The sequence below is a fragment of the Carassius gibelio genome, chromosome A11 (genome assembly GCF_023724105.1).
Source record: "Carassius gibelio isolate Cgi1373 ecotype wild population from Czech Republic chromosome A11, carGib1.2-hapl.c, whole genome shotgun sequence".
Taxonomy (NCBI): Eukaryota; Metazoa; Chordata; class Actinopteri; order Cypriniformes; family Cyprinidae; genus Carassius; species Carassius gibelio.
In genome coordinates, this window is record NC_068381.1 from 26,324,837 (window position 1) to 26,347,751 (window position 22,915).

Here is a 22,915-nt window from a genome sequence, read left to right on the forward strand (position 1 = left end):
ATTTTGAAGCCTTATCACTAATTGCCACCTGGACATTGAGAATAATTTGTAATCTGCATTAAACTGAACGAGCGAATAATCAGCAATTTTGCGGATTAAAAATTGGTCTCACTTTCATTATTAACCTCACAACATGTCAGTTTTGTACCTTGACAGACCGACGATAGGCAGTTTTTCCTCTAGATAACGGTTGCCATGTGTGTTTTCAGATGCATGACACAAGTATTTTCACCTGGACAAGACCTTAATTACCAGTTCGAGGTATAAATTCAGCAATCACAGGATTCTGGCCAAAAAACTGAACCATGTGTGAGTCAACAAACATGTCCCTTGAATGCATGCAACACTATATATTTCAGTAAACCGTCCCTTCGGATGATTCTTGTATTGCCAAATTATTATCACATTGTTACAGTCACACACCAAAAGCAACAGGCCACTACAAAACCCTGCGCCCACACTGGCCACATTTATGGAAAGTGGCCCACAAGCTTGTGGCCAGTTAAAGCTGGCCAGTTCCCATATGGTCTAGCAGTTAGGATTCCTGGTTTTCTCGTACGCAGCCAGGGGTTGACTCCAGTTTTTCCTCTAGATAAAGGTTGCCGTGTGTGTTTTCAAATGGATGACACGAGTATTTTCACTTGGACAAGAGCTTAATTACCAGTTTGAGGAATCAATTCTGCAATCACAGGAATCTGCCCAAATACACTGAACCCCCGGGTTGAGTGAAAAAACAGATTCCCTGAATGCATACAACACTATATAATTCAGAAAACCGTCCTTTTGGATAATTCTTGTTTTGCCAAATTATTATCATATTGTTACAGTCACAGAACTAAAGCAACAGGCCACTACAAGGTCCTGCGCCCACGCTGACCACATGTATGGAAAGTGCCCCAGAAGCCCATGGCCAGTTTAAAGTGTCCAGATCCCATATGGTCTAGCGGTTAGGATTCCTGGTTTTCACCCAGGCGGCCCGGGTTCAACTCCCGGTATGGGAATGCATGCTCCTTTTTGCTTCCCTCCTCAAAAATCCAGCAAATCTTCCTGCACCAGAAGTGACTTTTTGGCCAGCAGTAGAGCTACAGAACCCTGATATGTCGAGGTTCTGACTAGCCCTTAGCCCCTTCGATAGCTCAGCTGGTAGAGCGGAGGACTGTAGGTTGGAGTGTTGGCCATCCTTAGGTCGCTGGTTCAACTCCGGCTCGAAGGAGGTGTTTTTTTCATGTTCCCACCAATGTTTTGGCTTGGAGCTGGCTTTCTCACAGCTGTCAGCAGAGCTTGAATTCGCAGTCCACAATTGGAAGGCAAAAGAGCTTTCCCTGACCGGGAATCGAACCCGGGCCGCGGCGGTGAGAGCGCCGAATCCTAACCACTAGACCACCAGGGAGGGATGGTGGGCTGGAGGGCTGGAGGGCTGGAGGGCTGGTAGTCTGTTCTCCTGATAACAAGGTGAGAATGAGCAGACATCAATGCTTGCCACCGTCACATCGAAAACCAACAAGTCTGTAACAATCGGGGGTCTTTACTTTTGGTGGGCCAGTGGCGCAATGGATAACGCATCTGACTACGGATCAGAAGATTCTAGGTTCGACTCCTGGCTGGCTCGCTCTGTGCATGTTTTTCTCCGGCTTATTTTGTTGTTGTGTTTTTTTTCTCCAAAGTCCAAAAGAAAAGGCAACTCTCTAGGCATTCTTCTATTTTTTCCAAAAAAAGGCACATTCTGCACACCCATTCCGATGTCTAGGGGAGACACGGACATGCTTTGGTATTGCCATTCGTCTCACAAAATGCAGGCTGGTGGGCCAGTTGATTCTAGAATGAACAATTTCATCGCTACTCTGTAACCGCTTTACTACTTTGAAGGGTGCAATGCCATGTGGTTTTGATGTCACAGGCTTGCCATTTTGAAGCCTTATCACTAATTGCCACCTGGACATTGAGAATAATTTGTAATCTGCATTAAACTGAACGAGCGAATAATCAGCATATTAAAAATTGGTCTCACTTTCATTATTAACCTCACAACATGTCAGTTTTGTACCTTGACAGACCGACGATAGGCAGTTTTTCCTCTAGATAACGGTTGCCATGTGTGTTTTCAGATGCATGACACAAGTATTTTCACCTGGACAATACCTTAATTACCAGTTCGAGGTATAAATTCAGCAATCACAGGATTCTGGCCAAAAAACTGAACCATGTGTGAGTCAACAAACATGTCCCTTGAATGCATGCAACACTATATATTTCAGTAAACCGTCCCTTCGGATGATTCTTGTATTGCCAAATTATTATCACATTGTTACAGTCACACACCAAAAGCAACAGGCCACTACAAAACCCTGCGCCCACACTGGCCACATTTATGGAAAGTGGCCCACAAGCTTGTGGCCAGTTAAAGCTGGCCAGTTCCCATATGGTCTAGCAGTTAGGATTCCTGGTTTTCTCGTACGCAGCCAGGGGTTGACTCCAGTTTTTCCTCTAGATAAAGGTTGCCGTGTGTGTTTTCAAATGGATGACACGAGTATTTTCACTTGGACAAGAGCTTAATTACCAGTTTGAGGAATCAATTCTGCAATCACAGGAATCTGCCCAAATACACTGAACCCCCGGGTTGAGTGAAAAAACAGATTCCCTGAATGCATACAACACTATATAATTCAGAAAACCGTCCTTTTGCATAATTCTTGTTTTGCCAAATTATTATCACATTGTTACAGTCACAGAACTAAAGCAACAGGCCACTACAAGGTCCTGCGCCCACGCTGACCACATGTATGGAAAGTGCGCCAGAAGCCCATGGCCAGTTTAAAGTGTCCAAATCCCATATGGTCTAGCGGTTAGGATTCCTGGTTTTCACCCAGGCAGCCCGGGTTCAACTCCCGGTATGGGAATGCATGCTCCTTTTTGCTTCCCTCCTCAAAAATCCAGCAAATCTTCCTGCACCAGAAGTGACTTTTTGGCCAGCAGTAGAGCTACAGAACCCTGATATATTGAGGTTCTGATCCAGCAAATCTTCCTGCACCAGAAGTGACTTTTTGGCCAGCAGTAGAGCTACAGAACCCTGATATGTCGAGGTTCTGACTAGCCCTTAGCCCCTTCGATAGCTCAGCTGGTAGAGCGGAGGACTGTAGGTTGGAGTGTTGGCCATCCTTAGGTCGCTGGTTCAACTCCGGCTGTAGAGGTGTTTTTTTCATGTTCCCACCAATGTTTTGGCTTGGAGATGGCTTTCTCACAGCTGTCAGCAGAGCTTGAATTCGCAGTCCACAATTGGAAGGCAAAAGAGCTTTCCCTGAACGGGAATCGAACCCGGGCCGCGGCGGTGAGAGCGCCGAATCCTAACCACTAGACCACCAGGGAGGGATGGTGGGCTGGAGGGCTCGTGGGCTGGAGGGCTCGTGGGCTGGTGGGCAGGAGGGCTGGAGGGCTCGTGGCCTGGTGGGCTGGAGGGCTGGTGGGCTGGTGGGCTGGAGGGCTGGTAGTCTGTTCTCCTGATAACAAGGTGAGAATGAGCAGACATCAATGCTTGCCACCGTCACATCGAAAACCAACAAGTCTGTAACAATCGGGGCTCTTTACTATTGGTGGGCCAGTGGCGCAATGGATAACGCGTCTGACTATGGATCAGAAGATTCTAGGTTCGACTCCTGGCTGGCTCGCTCTGTGCTTGTTTTTCTCCGGCTTATTTTGTTGTTGTGTTTTTTTTCTCCAAAGTCCAAAAGAAAAGGCAACTCTCTAGGCATTCTTCTATTTTTTCCAAAAAAGGCACATTCTGCACACCCATTCCGATGTCTAGGGGAGACACGGACATGCTTTGGTATTGCCATTCGTCTCACAAAATGCAGGCTGGTGGGCCAGTTGATTCTAGAAAGAACAATTTCATCGCTACTCTGTAACCGCTTTACTACTTTGAAGGGTGCAATGCCATGTGGTTTTGATGTCACAGGCTTGCCATTTTGAAGCCTTATCACTAATTGCCACCTGGACATTGAGAATAATTTGTAATCTGCATTAAACTGAACGAGCGAATAATCAGCATATTAAAAATTGGTCTCACTTTCATTATTAACCTCACAACATGTCAGTTTTGAACCTTGACAGACCGACAATAGGCAGTTTTTCCTCTAGATAACGGTTGCCATGTGTGTTTTCAGATGCATGACAAAAGTATTTTCACCTGGACAAGACCTTAATTACCAGTTCGAGGTATAAATTCAGCAATCACAGGATTCTGGCCAAAAAACTGAACCATGTGTGAGTCAACAAACATGTCCCTTGAATGCATGCAACACTATATATTTCAGTAAACCGTCCCTTCGGATGATTCTTGTATTGCCAAATTATTATCACATTGTTACAGTCACACACCAAAAGCAACAGGCCACTACAAAACCCTGCGCCCACACTGGCCACATTTATGGAAAGTGGCCCACAAGCTTGTGGCCAGTTAAAGCTGGCCAGTTCCCATATGGTCAAGCAGTTAGGATTCCTGGTTTTCTCGTACGCAGCCAGGGGTTGACTCCAGTTTTTCCTCTAGATAAAGGTTGCTGTGTGTGTTTTCAAATGTATGACACGAGTATTTTCACTTGGACAAGAGCTTAATTACCAGTTTGAGGAATCAATTCTGCAATCACAGGAATCTGCCCAAATACACTGAACCCCCGGGTTGAGTGAAAAAACAGATTCCCTGAATGCATACAACACTATATAATTCAGAAAACCGTCCTTTTGGATAATTCTTGTTTTGCCAAATTATTATCACATTGTTACAGTCACAGAACTAAAGCAACAGGCCACTACAAGGTCCTGCGCCCACGCTGACCACATGTATGGAAAGTGCGCCAGAAGCCCATGGCCAGTTTAAAGTGTCCAGATCCCATATGGTCTAGCGGTTAGGATTCCTGGTTTTCACCCAGGCGGCCTGGGTTCAACTCCCGGTATGGGAATGCATGCTCCTTTTTGCTTCCCTCCTCAAAAATCCAGCAAATCTTCCTGCACCAGAAGTGACTTTTTGGCCAGCAGTAGAGCTACAGAACCCTGATATGTCGAGGTTCTGACTAGCCCTTAGCCCCTTCGATAGCTCAGCTGGTAGAGCGGAGGACTGTAGGTTGGAGTGTTGGTCATCCTTAGGTCGCTGGTTCAACTCCAGCTCGAAGGAGGTGTTTTTTTCATGTTCCCACCAATGTTTTGGCTTGGAGCTGGCTTTCTCACAGCTGTCAGCAGAGCTTGAATTCGCAGTCCACAATTGGAAGGCAAAAGAGCTTTCCCTGACCTGGAATCGAACACGGGCCGCGGCGGTGAGAGCGCCGAATCCTAACCACTAGACCACCAGGGAGGGATGGTGGGCTGGAGGGCTCGTGGGCTGCTGGGCTGGTGGGCTGGAGGGCTGGAGGGCTGGAGGGCTGGAGGGCTGGAGGGCTGGTAGTCTGTTCTCCTGATAACAAGGTGAGAATGAGCAGACATCAATGCTTGCCACCGTCACATCGAAAACCAACAAGTCTGTAACAATCGGGGGTCTTTACTTTTGGTGGGCCAGTGGCGCAATGGATAACGCATCTGACTACGGATCAGAAGATTCTAGGTTCGACTCCTGGCTGGCTCGCTCTGTGCATGTTTTTCTCCGGCTTATTTTGTTGTTGTGTTTTTTTTCTCCAAAGTCCAAAAGAAAAGGCAACTCTCTAGGCATTCTTCTATTTTTTCCAAAAAAGGCACATTCTGCACACCCATTCCGATGTCTAGGGGAGACACGGACATGCTTTGGTATTGCCATTCGTCTCACAAAATGCAGGCTGGTGGGCCAGTTGATTCTAGAATGAACAATTTCATCGCTACTCTGTAACCGCTTTACTACTTTGAAGGGTGCAATGCCATGTGGTTTTGATGTCACAGGCTTGCCATTTTGAAGCCTTATCACTAATTGCCACCTGGACATTGAGAATAATTTGTAATCTGCATTAAACTGAACGAGCGAATAATCAGCATATTAAAAATTGGTCTCACTTTCATTATTAACCTCACAACATGTCAGTTTTGTACCTTGACAGACCGACGATAGGCAGTTTTTCCTCTAGATAACGGTTGCCATGTGTGTTTTCAGATGCATGACACAAGTATTTTCACCTGGACAATACCTTAATTACCAGTTCGAGGTATAAATTCAGCAATCACAGGATTCTGGCCAAAAAACTGAACCATGTGTGAGTCAACAAACATGTCCCTTGAATGCATGCAACACTATATATTTCAGTAAACCGTCCCTTCGGATGATTCTTGTATTGCCAAATTATTATCACATTGTTACAGTCACACACCAAAAGCAACAGGCCACTACAAAACCCTGCGCCCACACTGGCCACATTTATGGAAAGTGGCCCACAAGCTTGTGGCCAGTTAAAGCTGGCCAGTTCCCATATGGTCTAGCAGTTAGGATTCCTGGTTTTCTCGTACGCAGCCAGGGGTTGACTCCAGTTTTTCCTCTAGATAAAGGTTGCCGTGTGTGTTTTCAAATGGATGACACGAGTATTTTCACTTGGACAAGAGCTTAATTACCAGTTTGAGGAATCAATTCTGCAATCACAGGAATCTGCCCAAATACACTGAACCCCCGGGTTGAGTGAAAAAACAGATTCCCTGAATGCATACAACACTATATAATTCAGAAAACCGTCCTTTTGCATAATTCTTGTTTTGCCAAATTATTATCACATTGTTACAGTCACAGAACTAAAGCAACAGGCCACTACAAGGTCCTGCGCCCACGCTGACCACATGTATGGAAAGTGCGCCAGAAGCCCATGGCCAGTTTAAAGTGTCCAAATCCCATATGGTCTAGCGGTTAGGATTCCTGGTTTTCACCCAGGCAGCCCGGGTTCAACTCCCGGTATGGGAATGCATGCTCCTTTTTGCTTCCCTCCTCAAAAATCCAGCAAATCTTCCTGCACCAGAAGTGACTTTTTGGCCAGCAGTAGAGCTACAGAACCCTGATATATTGAGGTTCTGATCCAGCAAATCTTCCTGCACCAGAAGTGACTTTTTGGCCAGCAGTAGAGCTACAGAACCCTGATATGTCGAGGTTCTGACTAGCCCTTAGCCCCTTCGATAGCTCAGCTGGTAGAGCGGAGGACTGTAGGTTGGATTGTTGGCCATCCTTAGGTCGCTGGTTCAACTCCGGCTCGAAGGAGGTGTTTTTTTCATGTTCCCACCAATGTTTTGGCTTGGAGCTGGCTTTCTCACAGCTGTCAGCAGAGCTTGAATTCGCAGTCCACAATTGGAAGGCAAAAGAGCTTTCCCTGACCGGGAATCGAACCCGGGCCGCGGCGGTGAGAGCGCCGAATCCTAACCACTAGACCACCAGGGAGGGATGGTGGGCTGGAGGGCTCGTGGGCTGCTGGGCTGGTGGGCTGGTGGGCTGGAGGGCTGGTAGTCTGTTCTCCTGATAACAAGGTGAGAATGAGCAGACATCAATGCTTGCCACCGTCACATCGAAAACCAACAAGTCTGTAACAACCGGTGGTCTTTACTATTGGTGGGCCAGTGGCGCAATGGATAACGCGTCTGACTACGGATCAGAAGATTCTAGGTTCGACTCCTGGCTGGCTCGCTCTGTGCTTGTTTTTCTCCGGCTTATTTTGTTGTTGTGTTTTTTTTCTCCAAAGTCCAAAAGAAAAGGCAACTCTCTAGGCATTCTTCTATTTTTTCCAAAAAAAGGCACATTCTGCACACCCATTCCGATGTCTAGGGGAGACACGGACATGCTTTGGTATTGCCACTCGTCTCACAAAATGCAGGCTGGTGGGCCAGTTGATTCTAGAAAGAACAATTTCAACGCTACTCTGTAACCGCTTTACTACTTTGAAGGGTGCAATGCCATGTGGTTTTGATGTCACAGGCTTGCCATTTTGAAGCCTTATCACTAATTGCCACCTGGACATTGAGAATAATTTGTAATCTGCATTAAACTGAACGAGCGAATAATCAGCAATTTTGCGGATTAAAAATTGGTCTCACTTTCATTATTAACCTCACAACATGTCAGTTTTGTACCTTGACAGACCGACGATAGGCAGTTTTTCCTCTAGATAACGGTTGCCATGTGTGTTTTCAGATGCATGACACAAGTATTTTCACCTGGACAAGACCTTAATTACCAGTTCGAGGTATAAATTCAGCAATCACAGGATTCTGGCCAAAAAACTGAACCATGTGTGAGTCAACAAACATGTCCCTTGAATGCATGCAACACTATATATTTCAGTAAACCGTCCCTTCGGATGATTCTTGTATTGCCAAATTATTATCACATTGTTACAGTCACACACCAAAAGCAACAGGCCACTACAAAACCCTGCGCCCACACTGGCCACATTTATGGAAAGTGGCCCACAAGCTTGTGGCCAGTTAAAGCTGGCCAGTTCCCATATGGTCTAGCAGTTAGGATTCCTGGTTTTCTCGTACGCAGCCAGGGGTTGACTCCAGTTTTTCCTCTAGATAAAGGTTGCCGTGTGTGTTTTCAAATGGATGACACGAGTATTTTCACTTGGACAAGAGCTTAATTACCAGTTTGAGGAATCAATTCTGCAATCACAGGAATCTGCCCAAATACACTGAACCCCCGGGTTGAGTGAAAAAACAGATTCCCTGAATGCATACAACACTATATAATTCAGAAAACCGTCCTTTTGGATAATTCTTGTTTTGCCAAATTATTATCATATTGTTACAGTCACAGAACTAAAGCAACAGGCCACTACAAGGTCCTGCGCCCACGCTGACCACATGTATGGAAAGTGCCCCAGAAGCCCATGGCCAGTTTAAAGTGTCCAGATCCCATATGGTCTAGCGGTTAGGATTCCTGGTTTTCACCCAGGCGGCCCGGGTTCAACTCCCGGTATGGGAATGCATGCTCCTTTTTGCTTCCCTCCTCAAAAATCCAGCAAATCTTCCTGCACCAGAAGTGACTTTTTGGCCAGCAGTAGAGCTACAGAACCCTGATATGTCGAGGTTCTGACTAGCCCTTAGCCCCTTCGATAGCTCAGCTGGTAGAGCGGAGGACTGTAGGTTGGAGTGTTGGCCATCCTTAGGTCGCTGGTTCAACTCCGGCTCGAAGGAGGTGTTTTTTTCATGTTCCCACCAATGTTTTGGCTTGGAGCTGGCTTTCTCACAGCTGTCAGCAGAGCTTGAATTCGCAGTCCACAATTGGAAGGCAAAAGAGCTTTCCCTGACCGGGAATCGAACCCGGGCCGCGGCGGTGAGAGCGCCGAATCCTAACCACTAGACCACCAGGGAGGGATGGTGGGCTGGAGGGCTGGAGGGCTGGAGGGCTGGTAGTCTGTTCTCCTGATAACAAGGTGAGAATGAGCAGACATCAATGCTTGCCACCGTCACATCGAAAACCAACAAGTCTGTAACAATCGGGGGTCTTTACTTTTGGTGGGCCAGTGGCGCAATGGATAACGCATCTGACTACGGATCAGAAGATTCTAGGTTCGACTCCTGGCTGGCTCGCTCTGTGCATGTTTTTCTCCGGCTTATTTTGTTGTTGTGTTTTTTTTCTCCAAAGTCCAAAAGAAAAGGCAACTCTCTAGGCATTCTTCTATTTTTTCCAAAAAAAGGCACATTCTGCACACCCATTCCGATGTCTAGGGGAGACACGGACATGCTTTGGTATTGCCATTCGTCTCACAAAATGCAGGCTGGTGGGCCAGTTGATTCTAGAATGAACAATTTCATCGCTACTCTGTAACCGCTTTACTACTTTGAAGGGTGCAATGCCATGTGGTTTTGATGTCACAGGCTTGCCATTTTGAAGCCTTATCACTAATTGCCACCTGGACATTGAGAATAATTTGTAATCTGCATTAAACTGAACGAGCGAATAATCAGCATATTAAAAATTGGTCTCACTTTCATTATTAACCTCACAACATGTCAGTTTTGTACCTTGACAGACCGACGATAGGCAGTTTTTCCTCTAGATAACGGTTGCCATGTGTGTTTTCAGATGCATGACACAAGTATTTTCACCTGGACAATACCTTAATTACCAGTTCGAGGTATAAATTCAGCAATCACAGGATTCTGGCCAAAAAACTGAACCATGTGTGAGTCAACAAACATGTCCCTTGAATGCATGCAACACTATATATTTCAGTAAACCGTCCCTTCGGATGATTCTTGTATTGCCAAATTATTATCACATTGTTACAGTCACACACCAAAAGCAACAGGCCACTACAAAACCCTGCGCCCACACTGGCCACATTTATGGAAAGTGGCCCACAAGCTTGTGGCCAGTTAAAGCTGGCCAGTTCCCATATGGTCTAGCAGTTAGGATTCCTGGTTTTCTCGTACGCAGCCAGGGGTTGACTCCAGTTTTTCCTCTAGATAAAGGTTGCCGTGTGTGTTTTCAAATGGATGACACGAGTATTTTCACTTGGACAAGAGCTTAATTACCAGTTTGAGGAATCAATTCTGCAATCACAGGAATCTGCCCAAATACACTGAACCCCCGGGTTGAGTGAAAAAACAGATTCCCTGAATGCATACAACACTATATAATTCAGAAAACCGTCCTTTTGCATAATTCTTGTTTTGCCAAATTATTATCACATTGTTACAGTCACAGAACTAAAGCAACAGGCCACTACAAGGTCCTGCGCCCACGCTGACCACATGTATGGAAAGTGCGCCAGAAGCCCATGGCCAGTTTAAAGTGTCCAAATCCCATATGGTCTAGCGGTTAGGATTCCTGGTTTTCACCCAGGCAGCCCGGGTTCAACTCCCGGTATGGGAATGCATGCTCCTTTTTGCTTCCCTCCTCAAAAATCCAGCAAATCTTCCTGCACCAGAAGTGACTTTTTGGCCAGCAGTAGAGCTACAGAACCCTGATATATTGAGGTTCTGATCCAGCAAATCTTCCTGCACCAGAAGTGACTTTTTGGCCAGCAGTAGAGCTACAGAACCCTGATATGTCGAGGTTCTGACTAGCCCTTAGCCCCTTCGATAGCTCAGCTGGTAGAGCGGAGGACTGTAGGTTGGAGTGTTGGCCATCCTTAGGTCGCTGGTTCAACTCCGGCTCGAAGGAGGTGTTTTTTTCATGTTCCCACCAATGTTTTGGCTTGGAGATGGCTTTCTCACAGCTGTCAGCAGAGCTTGAATTCGCAGTCCACAATTGGAAGGCAAAAGAGCTTTCCCTGACCGGGAATCGAACCCGGGCCGCGGCGGTGAGAGCGCCGAATCCTAACCACTAGACCACCAGGGAGGGATGGTGGGCTGGAGGGCTCGTGGGCTGGAGGGCTCGTGGGCTGGTGGGCAGGAGGGCTGGAGGGCTCGTGGCCTGGTGGGCTGGAGGGCTGGTGGGCTGGTGGGCTGGAGGGCTGGTAGTCTGTTCTCCTGATAACAAGGTGAGAATGAGCAGACATCAATGCTTGCCACCGTCACATCGAAAACCAACAAGTCTGTAACAATCGGGGCTCTTTACTATTGGTGGGCCAGTGGCGCAATGGATAACGCGTCTGACTATGGATCAGAAGATTCTAGGTTCGACTCCTGGCTGGCTCGCTCTGTGCTTGTTTTTCTCCGGCTTATTTTGTTGTTGTGTTTTTTTTCTCCAAAGTCCAAAAGAAAAGGCAACTCTCTAGGCATTCTTCTATTTTTTCCAAAAAAGGCACATTCTGCACACCCATTCCGATGTCTAGGGGAGACACGGACATGCTTTGGTATTGCCATTCGTCTCACAAAATGCAGGCTGGTGGGCCAGTTGATTCTAGAAAGAACAATTTCATCGCTACTCTGTAACCGCTTTACTACTTTGAAGGGTGCAATGCCATGTGGTTTTGATGTCACAGGCTTGCCATTTTGAAGCCTTATCACTAATTGCCACCTGGACATTGAGAATAATTTGTAATCTGCATTAAACTGAACGAGCGAATAATCAGCATATTAAAAATTGGTCTCACTTTCATTATTAACCTCACAACATGTCAGTTTTGAACCTTGACAGACCGACAATAGGCAGTTTTTCCTCTAGATAACGGTTGCCATGTGTGTTTTCAGATGCATGACAAAAGTATTTTCACCTGGACAAGACCTTAATTACCAGTTCGAGGTATAAATTCAGCAATCACAGGATTCTGGCCAAAAAACTGAACCATGTGTGAGTCAACAAACATGTCCCTTGAATGCATGCAACACTATATATTTCAGTAAACCGTCCCTTCGGATGATTCTTGTATTGCCAAATTATTATCACATTGTTACAGTCACACACCAAAAGCAACAGGCCACTACAAAACCCTGCGCCCACACTGGCCACATTTATGGAAAGTGGCCCACAAGCTTGTGGCCAGTTAAAGCTGGCCAGTTCCCATATGGTCTAGCAGTTAGGATTCCTGGTTTTCTTGTACGCAGCCAGGGGTTGACTCCAGTTTTTCCTCTAGATAAAGGTTGCTGTGTGTGTTTTCAAATGGATGACACGAGTATTTTCACTTGGACAAGAGCTTAATTACCAGTTTGAGGAATCAATTCTGCAATCACAGGAATCTGCCCAAATACACTGAACCCCCGGGTTGAGTGAAAAAACAGATTCCCTGAATGCATACAACACTATATAATTCAGAAAACCGTCCTTTTGGATAATTCTTGTTTTGCCAAATTATTATCACATTGTTACAGTCACAGAACTAAAGCAACAGGCCACTACAAGGTCCTGCGCCCACGCTGACCACATGTATGGAAAGTGCGCCAGAAGCCCATGGCCAGTTTAAAGTGTCCAGATCCCATATGGTCTAGCGGTTAGGATTCCTGGTTTTCACCCAGGCGGCCTGGGTTCAACTCCCGGTATGGGAATGCATGCTCCTTTTTGCTTCCCTCCTCAAAAATCCAGCAAATCTTCCTGCACCAGAAGTGACTTTTTGGCCAGCAGTAGAGCTACAGAACCCTGATATGTCGAGGTTCTGACTAGCCCTTAGCCCCTTCGATAGCTCAGCTGGTAGAGCGGAGGACTGTAGGTTGGAGTGTTGGTCATCCTTAGGTCGCTGGTTCAACTCCAGCTCGAAGGAGGTGTTTTTTTCATGTTCCCACCAATGTTTTGGCTTGGAGCTGGCTTTCTCACAGCTGTCAGCAGAGCTTGAATTCGCAGTCCACAATTGGAAGGCAAAAGAGCTTTCCCTGACCTGGAATCGAACACGGGCCGCGGCGGTGAGAGCGCCGAATCCTAACCACTAGACCACCAGGGAGGGATGGTGGGCTGGAGGGCTCGTGGGCTGCTGGGCTGGTGGGCTGGAGGGCTGGAGGGCTGGAGGGCTGGTAGTCTGTTCTCCTGATAACAAGGTGAGAATGAGCAGACATCAATGCTTGCCACCGTCACATCGAAAACCAACAAGTCTGTAACAATCGGGGGTCTTTACTTTTGGTGGGCCAGTGGCGCAATGGATAACGCATCTGACTACGGATCAGAAGATTCTAGGTTCGACTCCTGGCTGGCTCGCTCTGTGCATGTTTTTCTCCGGCTTATTTTGTTGTTGTGTTTTTTTTCTCCAAAGTCCAAAAGAAAAGGCAACTCTCTAGGCATTCTTCTATTTTTTCCAAAAAAGGCACATTCTGCACACCCATTCCGATGTCTAGGGGAGACACGGACATGCTTTGGTATTGCCATTCGTCTCACAAAATGCAGGCTGGTGGGCCAGTTGATTCTAGAATGAACAATTTCATCGCTACTCTGTAACCGCTTTACTACTTTGAAGGGTGCAATGCCATGTGGTTTTGATGTCACAGGCTTGCCATTTTGAAGCCTTATCACTAATTGCCACCTGGACATTGAGAATAATTTGTAATCTGCATTAAACTGAACGAGCGAATAATCAGCATATTAAAAATTGGTCTCACTTTCATTATTAACCTCACAACATGTCAGTTTTGTACCTTGACAGACCGACGATAGGCAGTTTTTCCTCTAGATAACGGTTGCCATGTGTGTTTTCAGATGCATGACACAAGTATTTTCACCTGGACAATACCTTAATTACCAGTTCGAGGTATAAATTCAGCAATCACAGGATTCTGGCCAAAAAACTGAACCATGTGTGAGTCAACAAACATGTCCCTTGAATGCATGCAACACTATATATTTCAGTAAACCGTCCCTTCGGATGATTCTTGTATTGCCAAATTATTATCACATTGTTACAGTCACACACCAAAAGCAACAGGCCACTACAAAACCCTGCGCCCACACTGGCCACATTTATGGAAAGTGGCCCACAAGCTTGTGGCCAGTTAAAGCTGGCCAGTTCCCATATGGTCTAGCAGTTAGGATTCCTGGTTTTCTCGTACGCAGCCAGGGGTTGACTCCAGTTTTTCCTCTAGATAAAGGTTGCCGTGTGTGTTTTCAAATGGATGACACGAGTATTTTCACTTGGACAAGAGCTTAATTACCAGTTTGAGGAATCAATTCTGCAATCACAGGAATCTGCCCAAATACACTGAACCCCCGGGTTGAGTGAAAAAACAGATTCCCTGAATGCATACAACACTATATAATTCAGAAAACCGTCCTTTTGCATAATTCTTGTTTTGCCAAATTATTATCACATTGTTACAGTCACAGAACTAAAGCAACAGGCCACTACAAGGTCCTGCGCCCACGCTGACCACATGTATGGAAAGTGCGCCAGAAGCCCATGGCCAGTTTAAAGTGTCCAAATCCCATATGGTCTAGCGGTTAGGATTCCTGGTTTTCACCCAGGCAGCCCGGGTTCAACTCCCGGTATGGGAATGCATGCTCCTTTTTGCTTCCCTCCTCAAAAATCCAGCAAATCTTCCTGCACCAGAAGTGACTTTTTGGCCAGCAGTAGAGCTACAGAACCCTGATATATTGAGGTTCTGATCCAGCAAATCTTCCTGCACCAGAAGTGACTTTTTGGCCAGCAGTAGAGCTACAGAACCCTGATATGTCGAGGTTCTGACTAGCCCTTAGCCCCTTCGATAGCTCAGCTGGTAGAGCGGAGGACTGTAGGTTGGAGTGTTGGCCATCCTTAGGTCGCTGGTTCAACTCCGGCTCGAAGGAGGTGTTTTTTTCACTGTTCCCACCAATGTTTTGGCTTGGAGATGGCTTTCTCACAGCTGTCAGCAGAGCTTGAATTCGCAGTCCACAATTGGAAGGCAAAAGAGCTTTCCCTGACCGGGAATCGAACCCGGGCCGCGGCGGTGAGAGCGCCGAATCCTAACCACTAGACCACCAGGGAGGGATGGTGGGCTGGAGGGCTCGTGGGCTGGAGGGCTCGTGGGCTGGTGGGCAGGAGGGCTGGAGGGCTCGTGGCCTGGTGGGCTGGAGGGCTGGTGGGCTGGTGGGCTGGAGGGCTGGTAGTCTGTTCTCCTGATAACAAGGTGAGAATGAGCAGACATCAATGCTTGCCACCGTCACATCGAAAACCAACAAGTCTGTAACAATCGGGGCTCTTTACTATTGGTGGGCCAGTGGCGCAATGGATAACGCGTCTGACTATGGATCAGAAGATTCTAGGTTCGACTCCTGGCTGGCTCGCTCTGTGCTTGTTTTTCTCCGGCTTATTTTGTTGTTGTGTTTTTTTTCTCCAAAGTCCAAAAGAAAAGGCAACTCTCTAGGCATTCTTCTATTTTTTCCAAAAAAAGGCACATTCTGCACACCCATTCCGATGTCTAGGGGAGACACGGACATGCTTTGGTATTGCCATTCGTCTCACAAAATGCAGGCTGGTGGGCCAGTTGATTCTAGAAAGAACAATTTCATCGCTACTCTGTAACCGCTTTACTACTTTGAAGGGTGCAATGCCATGTGGTTTTGATGTCACAGGCTTGCCATTTTGAAGCCTTATCACTAATTGCCACCTGGACATTGAGAATAATTTGTAATCTGCATTAAACTGAACGAGCGAATAATCAGCATATTAAAAATTGGTCTCACTTTCATTATTAACCTCACAACATGTCAGTTTTGAACCTTGACAGACCGACAATAGGCAGTTTTTCCTCTAGATAACGGTTGCCATGTGTGTTTTCAGATGCATGACAAAAGTATTTTCACCTGGACAAGACCTTAATTACCAGTTCGAGGTATAAATTCAGCAATCACAGGATTCTGGCCAAAAAACTGAACCATGTGTGAGTCAACAAACATGTCCCTTGAATGCATGCAACACTATATATTTCAGTAAACCGTCCCTTCGGATGATTCTTGTATTGCCAAATTATTATCACATTGTTACAGTCACACACCAAAAGCAACAGGCCACTACAAAACCCTGCGCCCACACTGGCCACATTTATGGAAAGTGGCCCACAAGCTTGTGGCCAGTTAAAGCTGGCCAGTTCCCATATGGTCTAGCAGTTAGGATTCCTGGTTTTCTTGTACGCAGCCAGGGGTTGACTCCAGTTTTTCCTCTAGATAAAGGTTGCTGTGTGTGTTTTCAAATGGATGACACGAGTATTTTCACTTGGACAAGAGCTTAATTACCAGTTTGAGGAATCAATTCTGCAATCACAGGAATCTGCCCAAATACACTGAACCCCCGGGTTGAGTGAAAAAACAGATTCCCTGAATGCATACAACACTATATAATTCAGAAAACCGTCCTTTTGGATAATTCTTGTTTTGCCAAATTATTATCACATTGTTACAGTCACAGAACTAAAGCAACAGGCCACTACAAGGTCCTGCGCCCACGCTGACCACATGTATGGAAAGTGCGCCAGAAGCCCATGGCCAGTTTAAAGTGTCCAGATCCCATATGGTCTAGCGGTTAGGATTCCTGGTTTTCACCCAGGCGGCCTGGGTTCAACTCCCGGTATGGGAATGCATGCTCCTTTTTGCTTCCCTCCTCAAAAATCCAGCAAATCTTCCTGCACCAGAAGTGACTTTTTGGCCAGCAGTAGAGCTACAGAACCCTGATATGTCGAGGTTCTGACTAGCCCTTAGCCCCTTCGATAGCTCAGCTGGTAGAGCGGAGGACTGTAGGTTGGAGTGTTGGTCATCCTTAGGTCGCTGGTTCAACTCCAGCTCGAAGGAGGTGTTTTTTTCATGTTCCCACCAATGTTTTGGCTTGGAGCTGGCTTTCTCACAGCTGTCAGCAGAGCTTGAATTCGCAGTCCACAATTGGAAGGCAAAAGAGCTTTCCCTGACCGGGAATCGAACACGGGCCGCGGCGGTGAGAGCGCCGAATCCTAACCACTAGACCACCAGGGAGGGATGGTGGGCTGGAGGGCTCGTGGGCTGCTGGGCTGGTGGGCTGGAGGGCTGGAGGGCTGGAGGGCTGGTAGTCTGTTCTCCTGATAACAAGGTGAGAATGAGCAGACATCAATGCTTGCCACCGTCACATCGAAAACCAACAAGTCTGTAACAATCGGGGGTCTTTACTTTTGGTGGGCCAGTGGCACAATGGATAACGTATCTGACTACGGATCAGAAGATTCTAGGTTCGACTCCTGGCTGGCTCGCTCTGTGCTTGTTTTTCTCCGGCTTATTTTGTTGTTGTGTTTTTTTCTATAAAGTCCAAAAGAAAAGGCAACTCTCTAGGCATTCTTCTATTTTTTCCAAAAAAAGGCACATTCTGCACACCCATTCCGATGTCTAGGGGAGACACGGACATGCTTTGGTATTGCCATTCGTCTCACAAAATGCAGGCTGGTGGGCCAGTTGATTCTAGAATGAACAATTTCATCGCTACTCTGTAACCGCTTTACTACTTTGAAGGGTGCAATGCCATGTGGTTTTGATGTCACAGGCTTGCCATTTTGAAGCCTTATCACTAATTGCCACCTGGACATTGAGAATAATTTGTAATCTGCATTAAACTGAACGAGCGAATAATCAGCATATTAAAAATTGGTCTCACTTTCATTATTAACCTCACAACATGTCAGTTTTGTACCTTGACAGACCGACGATAGGCAGTTTTTCCTCTAGATAACGGTTGCCATGTGTGTTTTCAGATGCATGACACAAGTATTTTCACCTGGACAAGACCTTAATTACCAGTTCGAGGTATAAATTCAGCAATCACAGGATTCTGGCCAAAAAACTGAACCATGTGTGAGTCAACAAACATGTCCCTTGAATGCATGCAACACTATATATTTCAGTAAACCGTCCCTTCGGATGATTCTTGTATTGCCAAATTATTATCACATTGTTACAGTCACACACCAAAAGCAACAGGCCACTACAAAACCCTGCGCCCACACTGGCCACATTTATGGAAAGTGGCCCACAAGCTTGTGGCCAGTTAAAGCTGGCCAGTTCCCATATGGTCTAGCAGTTAGGATTCCTGGTTTTCTCGTACGCAGCCAGGGGTTGACTCCAGTTTTTCCTCTAGATAAAGGTTGCCGTGTGTGTTTTCAAATGGATGACACGAGTATTTTCACTTGGACAAGAGCTTAATTACCAGTTTGAGGAATCAATTCTGCAATCACAGGAATCTGCCCAAATACACTGAACCCCCGGGTTGAGTGAAAAAACAGATTCCCTGAATGCATACAACACTATATAATTCAGAAAACCGTCCTTTTGCATAATTCTTGTTTTGCCAAATTATTATCACATTGTTACAGTCACAGAACTAAAGCAACAGGCCACTACAAGGTCCTGCGCCCACGCTGACCACATGTATGGAAAGTGCGCCAGAAGCCCATGGCCAGTTTAAAGTGTCCAAATCCCATATGGTCTAGCGGTTAGGATTCCTGGTTTTCACCCAGGCGGCCCGGGTTCAACTCCCGGTATGGGAATGCATGCTCCTTTTTGCTTCCCTCCTCAAAAATCCAGCAAATCTTCCTGCACCAGAAGTGACTTTTTGGCCAGCAGTAGAGCTACAGAACCCTGATATGTCGAGGTTCTGACTAGCCCTTAGCCCCTTCGATAGCTCAGCTGGTAGAGCGGAGGACTGTAGGTTGGAGTGTTGGCCATCCTTAGGTCGCTGGATCAACTCCGGCTCGAAGGAGGTGTTTTTTTCATGTTCCCACCAATGTTTTGGCTTGGAGCTGGCTTTCTCACAGCTGTCAGCAGAGCTTGAATTCGCAGTCCACAATTGGAAGGCAAAAGAGCTTTCCCTGACCGGGAATCGAACCCGGGCCGCGGCTGTGAGAGCGCCGACTCCTAACCACTAGACCACAAGGGAGGGATGGTGGGCTGGAGGGCTCGTGGGCTGGAGGGCTCGTGGGCTGGTGGGCAGGAGGGCTGGAGGGCTCGTGGGCTGGTGGGCTGGTGGGCTGGAGGGCTAGTAGTCTGTTCTCCTGATAACAAGGTGAGAATGAGTAGACATCAATGCTTGCCACCGTCACATCGAAAACCAACAAGTCTGTAACAATCGGGGGTCTTTACTAATGGTGGGCCAGTGGCGCAATGGATAACGTGTCTGACTACGGATCAGAAGATTCTAGGTTCGACTCCTGGCTGGCTCGCTATGTGCTTGTTTTTCTCCGGCTTATTTTGTTGTTGTGTTTTTTTTCTCCAAAGTCAAAAAGAAAAGGCAACTGTCTAGGCATTCTTCTATTTTTTCCAAAAAAAGGCACATTCTGCACACCCATTCCGATGTCTAGGGGAGACACGGACATGCTTTGGTATTGCCATTCATCTCACAAAATGCTGGCTGGTGGGCCAGTTGATTCTAGAATGAACAATTTCATCGCTACTCTGTAACCGCTTTACTACTTTGAAGGGTGCAATGCCATGTGGTTTTGATGTCACAGGCTTGCCATTTTGAAGCCTTATCACTAATTGCCACCTGGACATTGAGAATAATTTGTAATCTGCATTAAACTGAACGAGCGAATAATCAGCATATTAAAAATTGGTCTCACTTTCATTATTAACCTCACAACATGTCAGTTTTGTACCTTGACAGACCGACGATAGGCAGTTTTTCCTCTAGATAACGGTTGCCATGTGTGTTTTCAGATGCATGACACAAGTATTTTCACCTGGACAAGACCTTAATTACCAGTTCGAGGTATAAATTCAGCAATCACAGGATTCTGGCCAAAAAACTGAACCATGTGTGAGTCAACAAACATGTCCCTTGAATGCATGCAACACTATATATTTCAGTAAACCGTCCCTTCGGATGATTCTTGTATTGCCAAATTATTATCACATTGTTACAGTCACACACCAAAAGCAACAGGCCACTACAAAACCCTGCGCCCACACTGGCCACATTTATGGAAAGTGGCCCACAAGCTTGTGGCCAGTTAAAGCTGGCCAGTTCCCATATGGTCTAGCAGTTAGGATTCCTGGTTTTCTCGTACGCAGCCAGGGGTTGACTCCAGTTTTTCCTCTAGATAAAGGTTGCCGTGTGTGTTTTCAAATGGATGACACGAGTCTTTTCACTTGGACAAGAGCTTAATTACCAGTTTGAGGAATCAATTCTGCAATCACAGGAATCTGCCCAAATACACTGAACCCCCGGGTTGAGTGAAAAAACAGATTCCCTGAATGCATACAACACTATATAATTCAGAAAACCGTCCTTTTGGATAATTCTTGTTTTGCCAAATTATTATCATATTGTTACAGTCACAGAACTAAAGCAACAGGCCACTACAAGGTCCTGCGCCCACGCTGACCACATGTATGGAAAGTGCCCCAGAAGCCCATGGCCAGTTTAAAGTGTCCAGATCCCATATGGTCTAGCGGTTAGGATTCCTGGTTTTCACCCAGGCGGCCCGGGTTCAACTCCCGGTATGGGAATGCAGGCTCCTTTTTGCTTCCCTCCTCAAAAATCCAGCAAATCTTCCTGCACCAGAAGTGACTTTTTGGCCAGCAGTAGAGCTACAGAACCCTGATATGTCGAGGTTCTGACTAGCCCTTAGCCCCTTCGATAGCTCAGCTGGTAGAGCGGAGGACTGTAGGTTGGAGTGTTGGCCATCCTTAGGTCGCTGGTTCAACTCCGGCTCGAAGGAGGTGTTTTTTTCATGTTCCCACCAATGTTTTGGCTTGGAGCTGGCTTTCTCACAGCTGTCAGCAGAGCTTGAATTCGCAGTCCACAATTGGAAGGCAAAAGAGCTTTCCCTGACCGGGAATCGAACCCGGGCCGCGGCGGTGAGAGCGCCGAATCCTAACCACTAGACCACCAGGGAGGGATGGTGGGCTGGAGGGCTCGTGGGCTGGAGGGCTCGTGGGCTGGTGGGCAGGAGGGCTGGAGGGCTCGTGGCCTGGTGGGCTGGAGGGCTGGTGGGCTGGTGGGCTGGTGGGCTGGTGGGCTGGAGGGCTGGTGGGCTGGAGGGCTGGTAGTCTGTTCTCCTGATAACAAGGTGAGAATGAGCAGACATCAATGCTTGCCACCGTCACATCGAAAACCAACAAGTCTGTAACAATCGGGGCTCTTTACTATTGGTGGGCCAGTGGCGCAATGGATAACGCGTCTGACTATGGATCAGAAGATTCTAGGTTCGACTCCTGGCTGGCTCGCTCTGTGCTTGTTTTTCTCCGGCTTATTTTGTTGTTGTGTTTTTTTTCTATAAAGTCCAAAAGAAAAGGCAACTCTCTAGGCATTCTTCTATTTTTTCCAAAAAAAGGCACATTCTGCACACCCATTCCGATGTCTAGGGGAGACACGGACATGCTTTGGTATTGCCATTCGTCTCACAAAATGCAGGCTGGTGGGCCAGTTGATTCTAGAATGAACAATTTCATCGCTACTCTGTAACCGCTTTACTACTTTGAAGGGTGCAATGCCATGTGGTTTTGATGTCACAGGCTTGCCATTTTGAAGCCTTATCACTAATTGCCACCTGGACATTGAGAATAATTTGTAATCTGCATTAAACTGAACGAGCGAATAATCAGCATATTAAAAATTGGTCTCACTTTCATTATTAACCTCACAACATGTCAGTTTTGTACCTTGACAGACCGACGATAGGCAGTTTTTCCTCTAGATAACGGTTGCCATGTGTGTTTTCAGATGCATGACACAAGTATTTTCACCTGGACAAGACCTTAATTACCAGTTCGAGGTATAAATTCAGCAATCACAGGATTCTGGCCAAAAAACTGAACCATGTGTGAGTCAACAAACATGTCCCTTGAATGCATGCAACACTATATATTTCAGTAAACCGTCCCTTCGGATGATTCTTGTATTGCCAAATTATTATCACATTGTTACAGTCACACACCAAAAGCAACAGGCCACTACAAAACCCTGCGCCCACACTGGCCACATTTATGGAAAGTGGCCCACAAGCTTGTGGCCAGTTAAAGCTGGCCAGTTCCCATATGGTCTAGCAGTTAGGATTCCTGGTTTTCTCGTACGCAGCCAGGGGTTGACTCCAGTTTTTCCTCTAGATAAAGGTTGCCGTGTGTGTTTTCAAATGGATGACACGAGTCTTTTCACTTGGACAAGAGCTTAATTACCAGTTTGAGGAATCAATTCTGCAATCACAGGAATCTGCCCAAATACACTGAACCCCCGGGTTGAGTGAAAAAACAGATTCCCTGAATGCATACAACACTATATAATTCAGAAAACCGTCCTTTTGGATAATTCTTGTTTTGCCAAATTATTATCATATTGTTACAGTCACAGAACTAAAGCAACAGGCCACTACAAGGTCCTGCGCCCACGCTGACCACATGTATGGAAAGTGCCCCAGAAGCCCATGGCCAGTTTAAAGTGTCCAGATCCCATATGGTCTAGCGGTTAGGATTCCTGGTTTTCACCCAGGCGGCCCGGGTTCAACTCCCGGTATGGGAATGCAGGCTCCTTTTTGCTTCCCTCCTCAAAAATCCAGCAAATCTTCCTGCACCAGAAGTGACTTTTTGGCCAGCAGTAGAGCTACAGAACCCTGATATGTCGAGGTTCTGACTAGCCCTTAGCCCCTTCGATAGCTCAGCTGGTAGAGCGGAGGACTGTAGGTTGGAGTGTTGGCCATCCTTAGGTCG

At 46.6% G+C, this 22,915-nt stretch overlaps 19 non-coding genes across 19 annotated transcripts; 13 read left to right on the top strand and 6 right to left on the bottom strand.

The window, feature by feature from the left end:
* The first annotated feature begins 929 nt into the window (after positions 1 to 929).
* trnae-uuc (transfer RNA glutamic acid (anticodon UUC)) lies at positions 930 to 1,001 on the top strand. Its single transcript has one exon. It is a non-coding gene; the product is annotated as a tRNA-Glu (tRNA).
* A 317-nt stretch (positions 1,002 to 1,318) lies between these two features.
* On the bottom strand, positions 1,319 to 1,390 carry trnae-cuc (transfer RNA glutamic acid (anticodon CUC)). The gene has a single exon. It is a non-coding gene; the product is annotated as a tRNA-Glu (tRNA).
* A 2,199-nt stretch (positions 1,391 to 3,589) lies between these two features.
* Positions 3,590 to 3,662, top strand: trnah-aug (transfer RNA histidin (anticodon AUG)). Its single transcript has one exon. It is a non-coding gene; the product is annotated as a tRNA-His (tRNA).
* Positions 3,663 to 5,073: 1,411 nt separating this feature from the next.
* Positions 5,074 to 5,161, top strand: trnay-gua (transfer RNA tyrosine (anticodon GUA)). The gene is given in 2 exon segments: positions 5,074 to 5,110; positions 5,126 to 5,161. It is a non-coding gene; the product is annotated as a tRNA-Tyr (tRNA).
* Positions 5,162 to 7,288: 2,127 nt separating this feature from the next.
* Positions 7,289 to 7,360, bottom strand: trnae-cuc (transfer RNA glutamic acid (anticodon CUC)). Its single transcript has one exon. It is a non-coding gene; the product is annotated as a tRNA-Glu (tRNA).
* A 170-nt stretch (positions 7,361 to 7,530) lies between these two features.
* trnar-acg (transfer RNA arginine (anticodon ACG)) lies at positions 7,531 to 7,603 on the top strand. The gene has a single exon. It is a non-coding gene; the product is annotated as a tRNA-Arg (tRNA).
* Positions 7,604 to 8,827: 1,224 nt separating this feature from the next.
* trnae-uuc (transfer RNA glutamic acid (anticodon UUC)) lies at positions 8,828 to 8,899 on the top strand. Its single transcript has one exon. It is a non-coding gene; the product is annotated as a tRNA-Glu (tRNA).
* A 317-nt stretch (positions 8,900 to 9,216) lies between these two features.
* On the bottom strand, positions 9,217 to 9,288 carry trnae-cuc (transfer RNA glutamic acid (anticodon CUC)). Its single transcript has one exon. It is a non-coding gene; the product is annotated as a tRNA-Glu (tRNA).
* Positions 9,289 to 11,191: 1,903 nt separating this feature from the next.
* Positions 11,192 to 11,263, bottom strand: trnae-cuc (transfer RNA glutamic acid (anticodon CUC)). Its single transcript has one exon. It is a non-coding gene; the product is annotated as a tRNA-Glu (tRNA).
* A 226-nt stretch (positions 11,264 to 11,489) lies between these two features.
* trnah-aug (transfer RNA histidin (anticodon AUG)) lies at positions 11,490 to 11,562 on the top strand. Its single transcript has one exon. It is a non-coding gene; the product is annotated as a tRNA-His (tRNA).
* A 1,411-nt stretch (positions 11,563 to 12,973) lies between these two features.
* Positions 12,974 to 13,061, top strand: trnay-gua (transfer RNA tyrosine (anticodon GUA)). The gene is given in 2 exon segments: positions 12,974 to 13,010; positions 13,026 to 13,061. It is a non-coding gene; the product is annotated as a tRNA-Tyr (tRNA).
* Positions 13,062 to 15,173: 2,112 nt separating this feature from the next.
* On the bottom strand, positions 15,174 to 15,245 carry trnae-cuc (transfer RNA glutamic acid (anticodon CUC)). The gene has a single exon. It is a non-coding gene; the product is annotated as a tRNA-Glu (tRNA).
* Positions 15,246 to 15,471: 226 nt separating this feature from the next.
* Positions 15,472 to 15,544, top strand: trnah-aug (transfer RNA histidin (anticodon AUG)). The gene has a single exon. It is a non-coding gene; the product is annotated as a tRNA-His (tRNA).
* A 1,412-nt stretch (positions 15,545 to 16,956) lies between these two features.
* Positions 16,957 to 17,044, top strand: trnay-gua (transfer RNA tyrosine (anticodon GUA)). Its single transcript is given in 2 exon segments — positions 16,957 to 16,993; positions 17,009 to 17,044. It is a non-coding gene; the product is annotated as a tRNA-Tyr (tRNA).
* A 1,643-nt stretch (positions 17,045 to 18,687) lies between these two features.
* trnae-uuc (transfer RNA glutamic acid (anticodon UUC)) lies at positions 18,688 to 18,759 on the top strand. Its single transcript has one exon. It is a non-coding gene; the product is annotated as a tRNA-Glu (tRNA).
* Positions 18,760 to 20,647: 1,888 nt separating this feature from the next.
* On the top strand, positions 20,648 to 20,719 carry trnae-uuc (transfer RNA glutamic acid (anticodon UUC)). The gene has a single exon. It is a non-coding gene; the product is annotated as a tRNA-Glu (tRNA).
* A 317-nt stretch (positions 20,720 to 21,036) lies between these two features.
* Positions 21,037 to 21,108, bottom strand: trnae-cuc (transfer RNA glutamic acid (anticodon CUC)). The gene has a single exon. It is a non-coding gene; the product is annotated as a tRNA-Glu (tRNA).
* A 258-nt stretch (positions 21,109 to 21,366) lies between these two features.
* trnah-aug (transfer RNA histidin (anticodon AUG)) lies at positions 21,367 to 21,439 on the top strand. The gene has a single exon. It is a non-coding gene; the product is annotated as a tRNA-His (tRNA).
* Positions 21,440 to 22,655: 1,216 nt separating this feature from the next.
* trnae-uuc (transfer RNA glutamic acid (anticodon UUC)) lies at positions 22,656 to 22,727 on the top strand. The gene has a single exon. It is a non-coding gene; the product is annotated as a tRNA-Glu (tRNA).
* Positions 22,728 to 22,915: the final 188 nt, after the last annotated feature.